The sequence below is a fragment of the Pristiophorus japonicus genome, chromosome 6 (genome assembly GCF_044704955.1).
Source record: "Pristiophorus japonicus isolate sPriJap1 chromosome 6, sPriJap1.hap1, whole genome shotgun sequence".
Classification (NCBI taxonomy): Eukaryota; Metazoa; Chordata; class Chondrichthyes; family Pristiophoridae; genus Pristiophorus; species Pristiophorus japonicus.
The window spans coordinates 32,955,662-32,971,916 of NC_091982.1; the positions used below are offsets into that span (position 1 = coordinate 32,955,662).

The following is a 16,255-nucleotide window of genomic DNA, read 5'->3' on the forward strand; positions in this document are numbered from 1 at the left end:
TTGAGAGGAGACCTCATTGAAGTGTACAAAATATTGAGGGGCCTGGACATAGTGGATAGTAAGGATCTATTTCCATTGGTGGCGGGGTATATTACGAGGGGGGTATAGTTTTAAGGTGATTAGTGGAAGGTTTAGAGGGGATTTGAGGGGGGGCTTCTTTACGCAGAGGGTTGTGGGGATCTGGAACTCATTGCCTGGAAGAGTGGTGGATGCAGAAACCCTCTTTTAAGAGATGGTTGGATCGGCACTTAAAGTGCAGTAACCTGCAGGGTTACGGACCTAGAGCTGGTAATTGGGATTGGACTGGATGACGTTTTGTTGGACGGTGCAGATATAATGGTAAGTACTGCAGGGAATAGAATACGGCCAGGGTGATCTCCTGGACTAGTTTTGATCACCTGGATGGGTCGGAGAGGAATTTTCCCAGATTTTTTTTCCATAAATTGGCCTGGGTTTTTATCTAGTTTTTGCCTCTCCTAGATCACATGGCTCCAGTTGGGGTGGAGTGTAGAATGTTTTAGTATAAGGGGTGTTGCAATTTTGGTGAGGTGGATTGGTTTGGCTGGGTGCTCTTTGCCTTTCTGTTATTGTTCATAGGTTTATATGTAACCTTTAGGGCTGCTGACCAAGGGCTGTGTGGCTCTTTGTCGGCCGGCGTGGACACTATGGGCCAGAATTGCCTCCTTCTGCGTTGTAAATTTCTATGTTTCTTGGCAATTTTATCCCGTCTCCTGTCCTGAAGACATTTGCTCCTGGTTGGGTTATAGTTGCATAGGTACCAGCTTCCCTCCGATACTTTGCCCAAATGGCCTTTTTTCATGTGTGAGCTTGGACAATGGGTGTTGGTAGGCATCACACCCAACATAAGAACATAAGAAATAGGAGCAGGAGTAGGCCACCTGGCCCCTCGAGCCTGCTTCGCCATTTAATAAGATCATGGCTGATCTGATCATGGACTCAGCTCCACTTCCCTGCCCGCTATCCGTAACCCTTTATGCCCTTATCACTTAAAAATTCTGTCTATCTCCGCCTTAAATATATTCAATGACCCAGCCTCCACAGTTCTCTGGGGCAGAGAATTCTATAGATTTACAACCCTCTGAGAGAAGAAATTCCTCCTCATCTCAGTTTTAAATGGGCGGCCCCTTATTCTGAGACTATGTTCCCTCGTTTTAGTTTCCCCTATAAGTGGAAATATCCTCACTGCATCCACCTTGTCGAGCCCCCTCATTATTTTATATGTCTTGATAAGATCACTTCTTCTGAACAATGAGTATAGGTCCAAACTACTCAACCTATCTTCATAAGTCAACCCCCTCATCTCCGGAATCAACTTAGTGAACTGTCTCTGAACAGCCTCCAATGCAAGTATATCCTTCCTTAAATACGGAAACCAAAACTGCACGCAGTACTCTAGGTGTGGCCTCACCAATACCCTGTACAGTTGTAGCAGGACTTCGCTGCTTTTATACTTTATCCCCCTTGCAATAAAGGCCAACATTCCTTTTGCTTTCCTGATTACTTGCCTTACCTGCATACTAACTTTTTGTGTTTCATGCACAAGGACCCCCAGGTCCCTCTGTACTGCAGCACTTTGCAATTTTTTTCCATTTAAATTATAATTTGCTTTTCTATTTTTTCTGCCAAAGTGGAAAACCTCACGTTTTCCCACATTATCCTCCATCTGCCAAATTTTTGCCCACTCACTTAGCCTGACTATATCCCTTTGAGATTTTTTGTGTCCTCCTCACAATTTGGTTTCCTACCCATTTTTATATCATCAGCAAACTTGGTTATATTACACTCAGTCCCTTCATCCAAGTCATTAATATAGATTGTAAATTGTTGAGACCCCAGCACCGATCCTTGTGGCACCCCACTAGTTACTGTTTGCCAACCGGAAAATGACCCATTTATCCCAACTCTCTGTTTTCTGTTAGTTAGCCAATCCTCTATCCATGCTAATATATTGTGCAGTAACCTTTTATGTGGTATCTTATCGAATGCTTTCTCGAAATCCAAATACACCACATCCGCTGATTCCCCCTTATCCACCCTGCTCGTTACATCCTCTAAGAACTCTAGCAAATTTGTCAAACATGATTTCCCTTTCATAAAACCATGCTGACCCTGCTTGATTGAATTATGCTTTTCCAAATGTCCTTCTATTGCTTCCTTAATAATGGACTCCAGCATTTTCCCAACGACAGGTGTTAGATTAATTAATCTATAGTTTCCTGCTTTCTGTCTGCCTCTTTTTTTAAATAGGGGCATTACATTTGCGGTTTTCCAATCTGCTGGTACCTCCCCAAAATCCAGGGAATTTTTGTAGATTACAAGCAATGCATCCACTATCTCTGCAGCCACTTCTTTTAAGAGCCTAGGATGTAAGCCATCAGGTCCAGGATTGCTGGATAGCAATCTGAAGCAGTAACCCTAGTTGATTTCTCCGCCCCCCCACCCCCCCGCACCAGCCCAGGACTCTGAAGTCAATTGTAGTTCCCACTACTATCACGCTGGTTGAGTTCAGCTGAGTGAACGTAGTCTGGTGATCGAGCAGAGTACCTTTCTGATTTGCATGGCTCAATTACTCACTGTCTTAACCAGCTGAGGTATTGGGGAAGCTTCTGTTATGATAATAACATTTTCTAAGTGTTTCTATTGTTAGCTAGACAGCACAATCATATCCATAAGTGCACTGAAACCTACAATCATACATGCTATCAAGAGAGATACCTGTGTCATTGGTACCATGTTTTATGTTTTTAAACTATACTCTGGACAGCTAAGAACAGACATTTTGTGTCACAGTGCATGTTACATTCCAGCAAATGATTGTATTCAGCCCTATTCCAAATTAACAATGCCTGGGTGTTTTTTTTAAGGTGATCCGATCTCTGTTAATGTGTTTTCTCCTTGTCTGACACACTATTTGTTGCCCAGAAGGTGGGAAATCTGATTTGAATGCTCCAGTAATCCAGCTGTGGAACTGGCTGCTAATAGGTGCACAAAATGACCCCCACCCCTTCCCTGTTGGGAGGTGCCTGGCATTTCACCAGCACCTCGTCTCTGCTGAGATTGGGAAATTCACTCGATCACAGGAGAATTATGGATGATGATGGCAATTCGACCCATCATTTTCATCCATTCAAAGAGATCCCAACATTAACCCATTGTAGCCTCCAATTGTTTTGTAAATGATTCCAGGGATGTTTCCTCCACTACGCTAACTGCATGTTTAAGCCACATGTTGATTACTACTTTATATGAACAAAAACATCCTGATATCAATCCTAAATCAGTGTGTCAGCTGTGGCTCAGTGGATAGCACACTTGCCTCTGAGTCAGCAGGTTGTGGGTTTAAGACCCACTCCAGGGACTTGAGCACATAACTCTAGGCTGACACTCCAGCGCAGTGCTGAGGGAGCACTGCAATGTTGGAGGTGCCGTCTTTCAAATGAGATGTTGAACCAAGGCTCTGTCTGCTCTCTCAAGTCGATGCAAAAGATCCTATGGCACTATTTCGCAGAAGAGCAGGGGAGTTATCCCCAGTGTCCTGACCAGTATTTATCCCTCAATCAATATAACAAAAACAGATTATCTGGTTAATATCACATTGCTATTTGTGGGAGCTTGCTTGTGCACAAGTTGGCTGCTGCGTTTCCCACGTTGCGGCAGTGACTACATTTCATTGGCTGTAAAGTGCTTTGAGATGTCTGGTGGTCGTGAAAGGCGCTATGTAAATGCAAGTCTTTCTTTCTTTAAAAGCACCCCTCTTTAATTTGAACTTGGATCCTTTTGTTCTACTCAAATAGTTTAATTTAAAATAATGTTCCAGATTCGCATTTTGTATATCCTTAACTATCTTATATACCTCTATATGATCACGTCTCAGATGCCTCCTCTGCAGGCTGAAAACCCATGTTTTTCAGTCTGTTCTCATAACTCAGAGGCCTGAAACTGGGCATCAGCCACATTGCTCTTCTCTGCACTGTCTCCAGCACGTGAATGCATCTCTTGTTTTCCAGAAGCTAGAACTAGACGCAATATTCAAGGTGCAGTCAGATTTAAGAAAGAAACTGCTAACCTGGCCTCGTCCTCACTGATATCTACACACGTGCTTTCCAGAAGAGAGCACCGACGAATGATCAAGAGCAGGAACCTGGCTGATTTTTTCCAATCACGAGCTCAGGGGTGCAGAGGAAAATCACAGCAACCCAGCTGCTGCGACAACAACCAATTATTTTAATTATACAAAACATGTACTCGCTCCCTTGATGGCTCTGCTAATTAAGGTAATAGGTAGATGAGTCATACAGTCTAGAAAAATCAGAGGTTCCAGCTCTGGTCTGTGCTGAGTTATTTTATCACCGTTAGCCTCAATGTTTCTGGACAGCGAATGGCAATATTGGCCCAGGTTCCTGCTCCACACCACTGCTGGAACTCTGTGTGTTGGCATCAGGTGAGCTTAGGGTTGCCTCCGCTGTGATGCATTCCCAACCCATGGTAAATTAGCTTACTGACACCTAGACTGCCAACATTCACTGTTTAACCTCACAGATGCTGCACAGTCACTTGGACAAGGTGGTGGAGAGCAACCAGCATGCATGGAGCTATACTCCAACAAGAAGTCAATGACTTCAGGAGAGAAGGAAGGGAGACAATTGGTTGAAAAATAGAAGATGGTATTTACTTTCCACATAACCGAAGTCCCTCATTCCTGGTACCATTCTAGTAAATCTCTTCTCCACCCTCTCCCAAGACCTGCCCAGCAGAAACCAGGCAGGCAGTTAAAATCGCCGCGGCAAATTGCCCGCTGCGATCTTTTGAGCAGTTGAGCGGGACAACCAACAGAAGACAACAGGGTCCTGCTTTAAATATTCAGCTAAGGACCCAATTTTAACCCTCGGCCTCAGCAGAGAAGCTGTCGCGACACCAACCTGGTGGCAAACAGGAGTGTGGTGTAAGATTTTGTGAAAGTTGGCTTAAAGTTGACCAAATTTAATTGACCAATATGCCTCACGAAAAACAATATATTTTCTGTTGAGCAAATGTGCCTGTTAACTTGTGAGCTGTTCTGTGATTGAGATATTTCGAAAGCTGTGTTTCAGATGGCAGACCTTGGACAGAACAAATGGTTGTAACGGCAGGGGGTATTCCCAGATAAAACATATCCCTTTTATCTGAGACAGAGTTCTAGACATAGTGTCTCCAATGAAGAGGGCACAGGGTCATAAAACTGAGATAGTTAGGCTAAAAGGGGAAAATGTACCCTGGGAATTCTGCACAAAACAGAATACAAGGTGACGCCGTGTGATGTGACCATATGGTTTACTGCTCTTCTGCAAACTCTTATGAATAACTGAACAACGGGGCATTTGATTGGAGGATCGCCCCTCGCAATCCCTGAATGATTAATTGGGAGAAGGGGGAAGAAAAACAATGTCGGCCATTACCCATGCTGGATGAAACATGTACACACAAAGGGACGGCCCAGGTTTTTGGGGATATAAAATAGTGCTACAAAAGGACATTGCGTACTGCTGCAGTTGACAGGCAACCTGGTCAGTGGTCAGTTAAAGACCCACTTCTAGCCCCCGCCAGATCAACCACTCGCTGGTGCTAGTTAGTGTGAGTTTTTGCTTATGATCACTTGAGTTTTAAGTAAAGGAATAGATCTGTGCATGCTTATTAGTAATTGGGGATTACTGTGTGTAATGGTACTATTTGATGCTTACTTGTAATCTTTTGTTGATTTTAAGTAAAGAGAACTTATTCCAATAATCTTTGTTTTGGGTTTTCTGTGCCACAAATCCGAACTCGATAAACTGTTGGACGGGGCGAGGGTCAGTCCGCACATCCTACAATGGCCAGAAGAGGCCCAGAAAAGTAAGTAAATTAAATTTTTGTTTTGGTTTCCTTGTGGACCTGGAGCAAGAGTGTGCCCCAAGGCCTCACAAGGAAACCATGGGACTTGTTTTACAAACTTTCAACTGAAATTAGATTAGAATCTTTGTGAACTTCAGCTGTTTTAGAAACATGGTTTTGTAGCTGTCCACTAACAAGCAGTAGTGTCCCTACATAATGCAATTTACATTCAGCTCTTTCTGCCTTGTAACATTGACGAGCAAGTGAGTGATTTCTTTTTAAGTTTGAGAATAGGTTGAGATCATTTCGGCCCCATGACCTCTAATCATGTGCTATACCAGATAAAACTGCTGTGTGTGGACGACCACCAGCTATCCTGAGCTTCCATTCCCTTCCCTTCCCTCCCCTCCCCTCCCCTGACTGCGATGTCCACCGACACTCCTCCTAACCACTTAATTGACTGCTGGGGATTGTTCCATCGTGTGCCCAACGGGGTCACCTTCTGCCGCCAAAATCCCATTCCGGCTCCTGCCAGCCGGCCAGCTATCGCTTCCCGCTGGGTTCGGGCGGGTGAGTGACGTGGGCTGTGCACAGGAGGCCCGAAAGTTAAAATCTCCCAGGTTTCCTGCTGCGGAGGGCTGGACAATTTCCCATCCACCTCAGGCCCCTGCCAGCGCGATTACACCAGGAGTTAAAATCAGGGCTGTAGTTTGTAGTGCTTTGCTGTGGCAGCAGTGATGGTCTGGATGCAGCAGATTGTAATATTCCTCGTGTTGTACTTGTACAACCAGCAGTGATACAAGGCTTTGATAACTTGACAGCATTAGCTCTGAAAGCAACAAAAGCATGTCACAGAGTTAATGATTGGTTATGACTTGCAGACGCTACACAATAGAGTACATGGTTTGGATTACCAGAAATTACAGCACCTCGGGGCATTGTGGTGTGCACAGGTGTTTGTTAGTATGTCATTAGTATGAATTCACTTGTGTATTCTGTTTCCACAGGATTTTACAGTTCCTAGTTCGAACCCCTTCTAAATTGATTGTACGTATGACATAAAGTAGGTGGTTTGGTATTTTATGGCCAAGACCTTTCCTGAGTATGAAACTTTGTGTACCATGCTTAAGAATTTAACTTGTGGGTCATCGTGCCCCCATGTTCAAGGTAATCCACCAGGTGTGTGAAAATCCAATTATCTGAAATGTGAGTGAAAGTATCTGGATATTAGGAACATAGGAACAGGAATAGGCCATTTAGCCCTTCGAGCCTGATCCGTCATTCAATGAGATCAATCTGTGACATAACTCCATATACCTGCCTTTCCCCTTTAATACTTTGGTTAACAGAAATTGATTAATCTCAGATTGAAACAATTTTAACAATTGACCCAGCATCATTTGCAGAAAAGAACTTCAAACTTTTACCACCCTTTGCATGAAAGACCTGACTCTAATTTGTAGGCTATGTTCCCTAGTGCTAGATTCCCTAACCAGCAGAAATAGTTTATCTCTATCTACCCTATCAGTTCCCCTTAACCTTCGATCAAATCACTCCTTAATCTTCTAAATTCCAGGGAATACAAGCCTAGTTTGTGTAATCTAGTAATTTAACCCTTGTATTCCAGGTATCATTCTGGTAAAGCTACACTGGACTTCCTTCAAGGTTATCCTTCCTGAGGTGTGGTGCTTGGAACTGAACACAGTACTCCAAGTGTGGTCTAACCAGGGATTTGTATAGCTGTAGCATGACTTCTACCCCCTTGTATTCTATTCCTCTAGGTATAAAGTCCAGCATTCAATTAGTCTTTTTGATTATTTTCTGTACCTGTTCATAACATGTTAATGATCTATATACCTGGACCCCCAAGTGTCTTTGGATTCCACTGTTTTTAGCTTTTCACCATTTAGAAAGTATCCTGTTCTATCCTTTTTAGGTCCAAAGTGGCTGACCTCACATTTTCCTACATTGAAATCCATTTGCCACAGTTTTGCCCATTCGTTTAATTAATCAATCTCACTTTGTCATTTTATGCTTCTATCTACACTGCCGACAATGCCGCCTATCATTGTGTCATTGGCAAATTTGGATATGTGGCTTTCTATCCCATCATTTAAGTCGTTCATAAATACGGTGAATAGTTGAGGCTCCAACACAGATCCTTGCTTGACACCACTCGTCACATCCTGCCAATGAGAGTTCCTGTCCATTATCCTTGTTACCCCTGTCTTCTGCCGTTCAGCCATTTTCCTAACCAGGTCAATAATTTACCCTCAATTCCATGAGTTTCAACTTTAGCTAACAGCCTCTTATGAGGGACTTTATCAAATTTCTTCTGGAAGTCCATATAAGTAGCTATTCACAATGTAGAAGATGGGTCGTGGTGTTCCATAAGGATCAGTGCTGGGATCACTGTTGTTCACAATTTATATTAATGATTTAGACTTTTGAATCAAAAACACAATTTCTAAATTTGTGGATGACACCAAATTGAGGGCGACAGTCAATACTGAGGAGGACTGCAACACATTACAGGAGGACATTAATAAACTTGCAGAATGAGCATATAATTGGCAAATGAAGTTCAACACAGATAAATGTGAGGTGTTACATTTTGGTAGGAAGAATAGGGAGGTCATTTGGAGAGTGCGAGTCTAGGTGCAGTCGAGGAACAAAGGGATCTCAGAGTACAAATACACAATCACTAAACATTGCAACACAGGTTAGCAAGGCCATAAAAAAAGCAAACCAGGCACTCGGGTTTATTTCTAGAGGTATAGATATGAAAAGTAGAGAAGTTATGCTAAACCTGTATGGAACCTTGGTTGGACCACACTTAGAGTACTGCATACAGTTTTGGTCGCCACTTTATAAAAAGGATATAGAGGCACTGGAGAGGATGCAGAGAAGATTTACAAGGATGATACCAGAAATGCCAGGGTATACATATTAGGAAAGGATGCACAGGCTGGGTTTCTTTTCTCTTAAAAAAAGAAGGCTAAGGGGTAACCTAATAGAGGTCTTTAAAATTGTGAATGGTTTTAATAGAGTAGATACAGAGAGAATATTTCCACTTGTTGGGAAGAGCATAACTAGAAGTCATCAATATAAGATAGTCACCAAGAAATCCAATAGGGAATTCAGAAGAATATTCTTTACCCAGAGAGTGGTGAGAATGTGGAACTCACTACCACAGGGAGTGGTTGAAACGAATAGTATAGATGCATCTAAGGGGAGGCTAGACAAGCATATGAGGGAGAAGGGAATCAAGGGTTATGCTGATAGATTTAGATGCGAAAAGACGGGAGGAGGCTCGAGTGGAGCATAAACACTGGCATGGACTGGTTGGGCCGAATGGCCTGTTTCCGTATATATCCTATGTAATCCTATGTAAACTTCTCAAAAAATTCAATCAGGTTGATCACGCATAACCTACCCTTTACAAATCTATCCTGGCTCTTTTTGATCAGCTAAAACATTTCAAGGTGTTCAGTCACCCTATCCTTAATTATAAACTAGTAATTTCCCAACAACAGATGTTAGGCTAACTGGTCTATAATTCCCTGCATTTCCTCTCTCACCAAACCTAAATAGTAGAGTGACATGCGCAATTTTTAAATCTAAAGGAACAGCTCCAAGCTAAGCACAAGGGTTACATGTCATATATAATTCAGGTCATCATTGTGTACAGTTGATGATTACATTTAATTCTATGCACGATTATAAGGTCTCCCCTCAGTGTGCCAAATAAAACAAACATAGCCTATCCAGTCTTTCCTCAGTTAATATTCTCCAGTCCAGGCAACATCCTCATAAATCTACTCTGTACCCTCTCTAGTGCGATCACAACTGATGATTTTAAGACACTAATGATAAAATGCTAAAACAAGTATTCTAAAACCAACTACATTTCCAAATTTTGTGTCATCTGCAAACTTTGAAATTATGGCCTGTATACCCAAGTCTAGTTATTAATGTGGCTGGGGGACAATTTGAGAAACAACAGTTCACCATTACTGACGAAAGCAGTTCTGACGAAAGGTCATGACCTAAAACATTAACTCTGTTTCTCTTTCCACAGATGCAGTTGAGTATTTCCAGCATTTTCTGTTTTTAGTTCACCAGTACAGGAAAGATGTGACTGCACTAGAGAGGGTACAGAGTAGGTTTATGAGGATGTTGCCTGGACTGGAGAATATTAGCTGAGGAAAGACTGGATAGGCTAGGTTTGTTTTCTTTAGCACACTGAGGGGAGACCTTATTGAGATGTATAGATTTATGAGGGGCCTAGATAGAGTGGATAGGACGTGCCTATTTCCCTTAGAGGGGATTTGAGAGGAAATGTCTTCACCCAGAGGGAGGTGGGGGTCTGGAACTCCCTGCCTGAAAGGGCGCTAGAGGCAGAAACCCTTACCACATTAAAAAAAGGATGCGTCTATTTGTACTAACTGAAAGGCAGCCGTTTTTCAGAAACCACAGAGGGCAGATCTCCCCAAAAGCCAGTCATTCCCTTACCCCAGCGCAAGTGCATCCTTCTGCCAGCTGAAGACCCTTACCCCAGCGCATGTGCTGCATCCCACAGCCAAAGTCCATTACCCCAATGCAAGTGCTGCCTCCGCCAGCTAAAGTCCCTTACCCCAACACAGGTACTGCCTCCCACAACCAGGTTCCAGCTGAAGTCCCTTACCCCAGCGCAAGTGCATCCCTCCGCCAGCTGAAGTCACTTACTCAAGCACAAGACCTTATCCACTCCCCTCCACGCCCCATAGATGAGGCATTGTGTGTGGATTGTTAACAGGTTTATTGGGTATGAAGTGAATAGTGATAGTGTCGTGACTTCTGGATTTCATCCACCCCAACGATGTCCCTTGTAACACACACACTGAGCTTGCACGCACCAGGGGGTTGGAAGAACGTGATCTGTCTTCTTTGAGCTCCCTCTCTCCCCTCCGATTCCCCCACCCCCCCACTGCCACCTGTGACTCTCTCCTCCCCCAAGGTTCTCTCTCTCTCTCTCTCCCCTCCCAAGCGCTCTCTCCCACCAAGCGTTCTCTTTCCCCCTCACCCAAGCTCTCACTCCCCACCTCCCAAGCTCTCTCTCTGCCAAACCCCCCACCCATGCTCTCTCAGCACCCACCCCCCCAGTGTCTCTCTCCTCATGGAGCACTTTACTGTGCCATTTGACTCTTTACTCAAACTGGCACTGAATGAGAAATGAAATGTTCCTGGCCGACCCGCTTCTCGCTCTCCCCACCGGCCCACTTCTCCCTCTCCCCACTGCCCCGCTCTCCCCACCGGCCCACTTCTCACTCTCTCCGCTGCTCCGCTCTCCCCTCCTCTCTCTCTCCCCGGAGCCCCACTTCTCTCTCTCCCCTCACTCTTCACTCAAACTGCCACTGGTCCTGGCCGCCCGCTGCCTGCTCAGAGGCTCGAGGCTGCTGATGGATCGGAGGCAGCGGATGCAACGTGTAGAGCTGGTTCTGGCCGGTTTCGAATCGGGCATCAGGGGCGGGGGCGGGGGGGTTGTGGAGAGGAGGACGCATGCACAGAATAGGGTTAGTGGGAATCGTGCTGGGAGGGTGGGAGGGTTGTGGAGTCAGTGATATTTGTCCTAACTCTCGCTTCTGCACATGCGTTGAGAGAGAGACTTAGTACAAATAGTTACTCCGATTAAAAATGTACTTGGATATACACTTGAAGTGCCATAATCTACAGAGCATGGACCAAGAGCTGGAAAGTCAACATCATAGGCAGTCCCTTGAAATTGAAGAAGATTTGCTTCCACTCTAAAAGTGAGTTCTCATGTGACTGAACAGTCCAATATGGGAATTACAGTCTCTGTCACAGGTGGGACAGACCGTGGTTGAAGGAAAGGGTGGGTGGGGAGTCTGGTTTGCCGCACACTCCTTCCACTGTCTGCGTTGGTTTCTGCATGCTCTCGGCGACGAGACTCGAGGTGCTCAATGCTCTCCCGGATACTCTTCCTCCACTTTGGGTGGTCTTGGGCCAGGGATTCCCAGGTTCCAGTGGATGTTGCACTCTATAAAGGAGGTTTTGAGGGTGTCCTTGAAATGTTTCCTTTGCACACCTGAGGCTCACGTCCCGTGTAGGAGTTCCGAGTAGAGCACTTGCTTTGGGAGTTAGAAACATAGAAAATAGGTGCAGGAGTAGGCCATTCGGCCCTTCTAGCCTGCACCGCCATTCAATGAGTTCATGGCTGAACATGAAACTTCAGTACCCCATTCCTGCTTTCTCGCCATACCCCTTGATCCTCCTAGTAGTAAGGACTTCATCTAACTCCTTTTTGAATATATTTAGTGAATTGGCCTCAACAACTTTCTGTGGTAGAGAATTCCACAGGTTCACCACTCTCTGGGTGAAGAAGTTTCTCCTCATCTCGGTCCTAAATGGCTTATCCCTTATCCTTAGACTGTGTCCCCTGGTTCTGGACTTCCCCAACATTGGAAACATTCTTCCTGCATCTAACCTGTCTAAACCCATCAGAATTTTAAACGTTTCTATGAGGTCCCCTCTCATTCTTCTGAACTCCAGTGAATACAAGCCCAGTTGATCCAGTCTTTCTTGATAGGTCAGTCCCGCCATCCCGGGAATCAGTCTGGTGAACCTTCGCTGCACTCCCTCAATAGCAAGAATGTCCTTCCTCGGGTTAGGAGACCAAAACTGTACACAATACTCCAGGTATGGCCTCACCAAGGCCCTGTACAACTGTAGCAACACCTCCCTGCCCCTGTACTCAAATCCCCTCGCTATGAAGGCCAACATGCCATTTGCTTTCTTAACTGCTTGCTGTACCTGCATGCCAACCTTCAATGACTGATGTACCATGACACCCAGGTCTCGTTGCACCTCCCCTTTTCCTAATCTGTCACCATTCAGATAATAGTCTGTCTCTCTGTTTTTACCACCAAAGTGGATAACCTCATATTTATCCACATTATACTTCATCTGCCATGCATTTGCCCACTCACCTAACTTATCCAAGTCGCTCTGCAGCCTCATAGCATCCTCCTCGCAGCTCACACTGCCACCCAACTTAGTGTCATCTGCAAATTTGGAGATACTACATTTAATCCCCTCGTCTAAATCATTAATGTACAATGTAAACAGCTGGAGCCCCAGCACAGAACCTTGTGGTACCCCACTAGTCACTGCCTGCCATTCTGAAAAGTCCCCATTTACTCCTACTCTTTGCTTCCTGTCTGACAACCAGTTCTCTATCCATGTCAGCACACTACCCCCAATCCCATGTGCTTTAACTTTGCACATTAATCTCTTGAGTTCCGAGTAGAGCACTTGCATGTCGGGCATGCGGACGCTGTGGCCCGCCCAATGGAGCTGGTCAAGTGTGATCAGTGCTTCGATGCTGGGGATGTTGGCCTGATCGAGAACACTGACATTGGTGTGTCTATCCTCCCAGTGGATTTGCAGGATCTTACGGAGGCAGCGCTGGTGATACTTCTCCAGCGCTTTGAGGTGTCTACTGTATATGGTCCACATCTCTGAGCTGTATAGGAGGGCAGATATCACGACTGCACTGTAGCCTATAAGCTTGATGGCAGATTTGAGGCCAGGTCTTCAAACACTCTCTTCCTCAGGCAATCGAAGGCTGCACACTGGAGGCGGCGTTGGACCTCGTCGCTGATGTCTGCCCTTGCTGATAGTAGGCTCCCGAGGTATGGAAAATGGTCCACATTGTCCAAGGCCGCACCGTAGATTTTGATGACTGCGGGGTAATGCTGTGTGGCGGGGTCAGGTTGGTGGAGGACCTTTGTCTTACGGATGTTTAGTGTAAGGCCCATGCTTTCGTACGCCTCGGTGAAGATGTTGACAACGGCTTGGAGTTCGGCCTCTTGAGTGTGTGCAGATACAAGTGTCGTCCGCATACTGTAGTTCGATGACAGAGGATGGGCGACCTTGGATCTAGCGTGGAGGCGACAAAGGTTGAACAGGTTCCCATTGGTTCTATAGTTTAATTCCACTCCAGCGGGGAACTTGTTGAGAGTGAGATGGAGTATTGCAGCAAGGAAGATCGAGAAGAGCGTTGATGCAATGACACAGCCCTGCTTGACCCCGGTTGGATGTGGATTGGGTCTGTGGTGGATCCGTTGGTCAGGATCACGGCTTGTATGTCATCGTGAAGCAGGCGGAGGATGGTGACAAACTTTTGGGGACAGTCGACACGGAGGAGGACACTTCATAGTCCCTCATGGTTGCCAGTGTCAAAGGCCTTTGTGAGGTCAAAGAAAGCCATGTATTTCTTTTGTATTTGTCGCGGGTGAAAATCATATCTGTTGTATACCCCTTAGTGGACGGAATCTGCATTGCGACTTTGGGAGGAGCTTTTCAGCCACAGGGAGAAGACGGTTGAGGAGGATTCTAGAGATGACTTTCCCAGTGGCCGATAGCAGCGAGATTCCTCTGGAAAGTGGGATTAGACTAGATAGCTCTTTGTTGGCTGGCGCGGACAAGATGGGCCGAAATGGTCTCCTTTCGTGCTGTCAATATCTATGATCCCTCTCTATATCTTCCCCTTAGCCAATTTCTCATTCACACTGCCACTGACCCTTGCCGACAAGTTTATTATGTGGTACTTCATGAAGTTAGTCAAACATGATTTGCCTTTAACAAATCTGGGCCAGCTTTCATTTATTAATCCAAAAGATATGTGTCAGAAGTGGGATTCGAACCCACGCCTCCAGTTGGAGACCAGAATACCCGGCTTGTCACGGAAGGATTTCACTCCTTGAGTCTGGCGCCTTAGACCACTCGGCCATCCTGACACCCATGTATTAATTTCTACGTCTGATATTAGAAGTCAAATGGTCTGTACAAGCACAGACTATGATGCATATGAATTCATCTCTCTGTTAAGTAAGGCACCATTTTTTTTAATCCTTCACTAATCTGAAAGAAGTGCTTAATGCTGTTTCAAGGAGGCCATTTACGTGAGAAATTATGGGCTTCTGTACAGGTTTGCTGACACCTGTTGCTCTCTTTCGGTACTGCGTGAGAAAATATTATTTCCATGTTACTTTATGTTAAAAACAGCCAAGTTATCCAACTCTGCACTAAATCAGTCTGTTTTAAACAATATTTCCTCCCATTACCACATAATGGCCTTATATAATATTATTTAATTGAATTAATTATTTCTCATTTAATTTTATATAATTGTAATATAGAATTATAGAAATGACATCACAGAAGGAAGCCATTTGGCCCAACTCACTGGTGTGAGTGCAGCCTCCAACAGGAGCGGTTTCCTCCGATCCAATTTCCCTGTCCACTCCTCATATCTTATATATTCGAACCTTTCCAACCCCTTATTCAATTTCCTTTTAATGATGTTACAGTCTTTGCCTCAATTCCTAACTTGTAATAAAGCAATTCATGCTAAACACCCCTCTGTGTGAAAAACATTCTTCTAATTTCCCCCTTTTTCTTCCATTAATAATGTTTCCTTATTATTACCAATTTGCCAGTCAATGAGAAACAATCTTTCATTATTTACACTCTCAAATCCTGTTATACTTTTGAAGCTTCAACCAAAACTCCCTTAATCATCTCTGTCCTAATGAAAAAAGCCCGGTTTTTAACCTTTATACCGCTCACCCTGGTGCCATTCCAGTAAATCTTCTCTTTCCGTTGCTTTAAGATGTTTTGTTTTATGAGGTGCCCATTTTCCCAGACCTGCCCACAATAATTCAACTGCAATGTCTTTTATATTTGGTATTCAACGTCATTTGTATTCAATTACCCTATATATAAAACCCGGATTTTGCCTTTTATGCCTTTTCTACCTGCATGCCCATCTTTTAAAGATCTGCATTCCCAGAGTTGTCGGTTCCTCCATTCCGTTAAGAACGTTATCATTTAGGGTACACTTCCCTGCACTGCTCTTTTTGCTCAAAAATGTATTACTTTATATTTTTCATGCACTGAAACTCATCTGTTACCCAACTGTCTACTTTACTAACTCATTTACATTCTCCTGTAGTCTTTTGCACTCTTCCTCACAGTTTGCCATGCCCCCTAATTTGGTATCATCTGCAAACTTCAGTATAATTTCTCCTGTGTCCACATCCAAATTGTTATATAAATACAAAGCAAAAGAGATCCCGGGATAGATCCTTGGAGTACAGTGCTACCTAGTCCCACCAGCCAGAAAAATATCCATTTATTACTAACCTTTGCCTTTCTGCCCCTAACTATGTCTATATCCACGTGATTACCTTTATCTTATGTAGTTATATCCTGAAATTAAATTGAAGCAGTTATTTGGTGGTTATTGTTTTAGGTTTGGAAAGTCTGACAACTAACTAAACCTATTTTTGGATTATTTATTACATTTTCAAAAATTTAATTA

The 16,255-nt window shown here is 44.3% G+C and overlaps 1 non-coding gene across 1 annotated transcript; it reads right to left on the minus strand.

Annotated features, from left to right (window-relative positions):
• Nucleotides 1-14,555: 14,555 nt before the first annotated feature.
• On the minus strand, nucleotides 14,556-14,669 carry trnal-caa (transfer RNA leucine (anticodon CAA)). Its single transcript has 2 exons — nucleotides 14,632-14,669; nucleotides 14,556-14,601 (listed from the first exon to the last, which is right to left on the minus strand). It is a non-coding gene; the product is annotated as a tRNA-Leu (tRNA).
• Nucleotides 14,670-16,255: the final 1,586 nt, after the last annotated feature.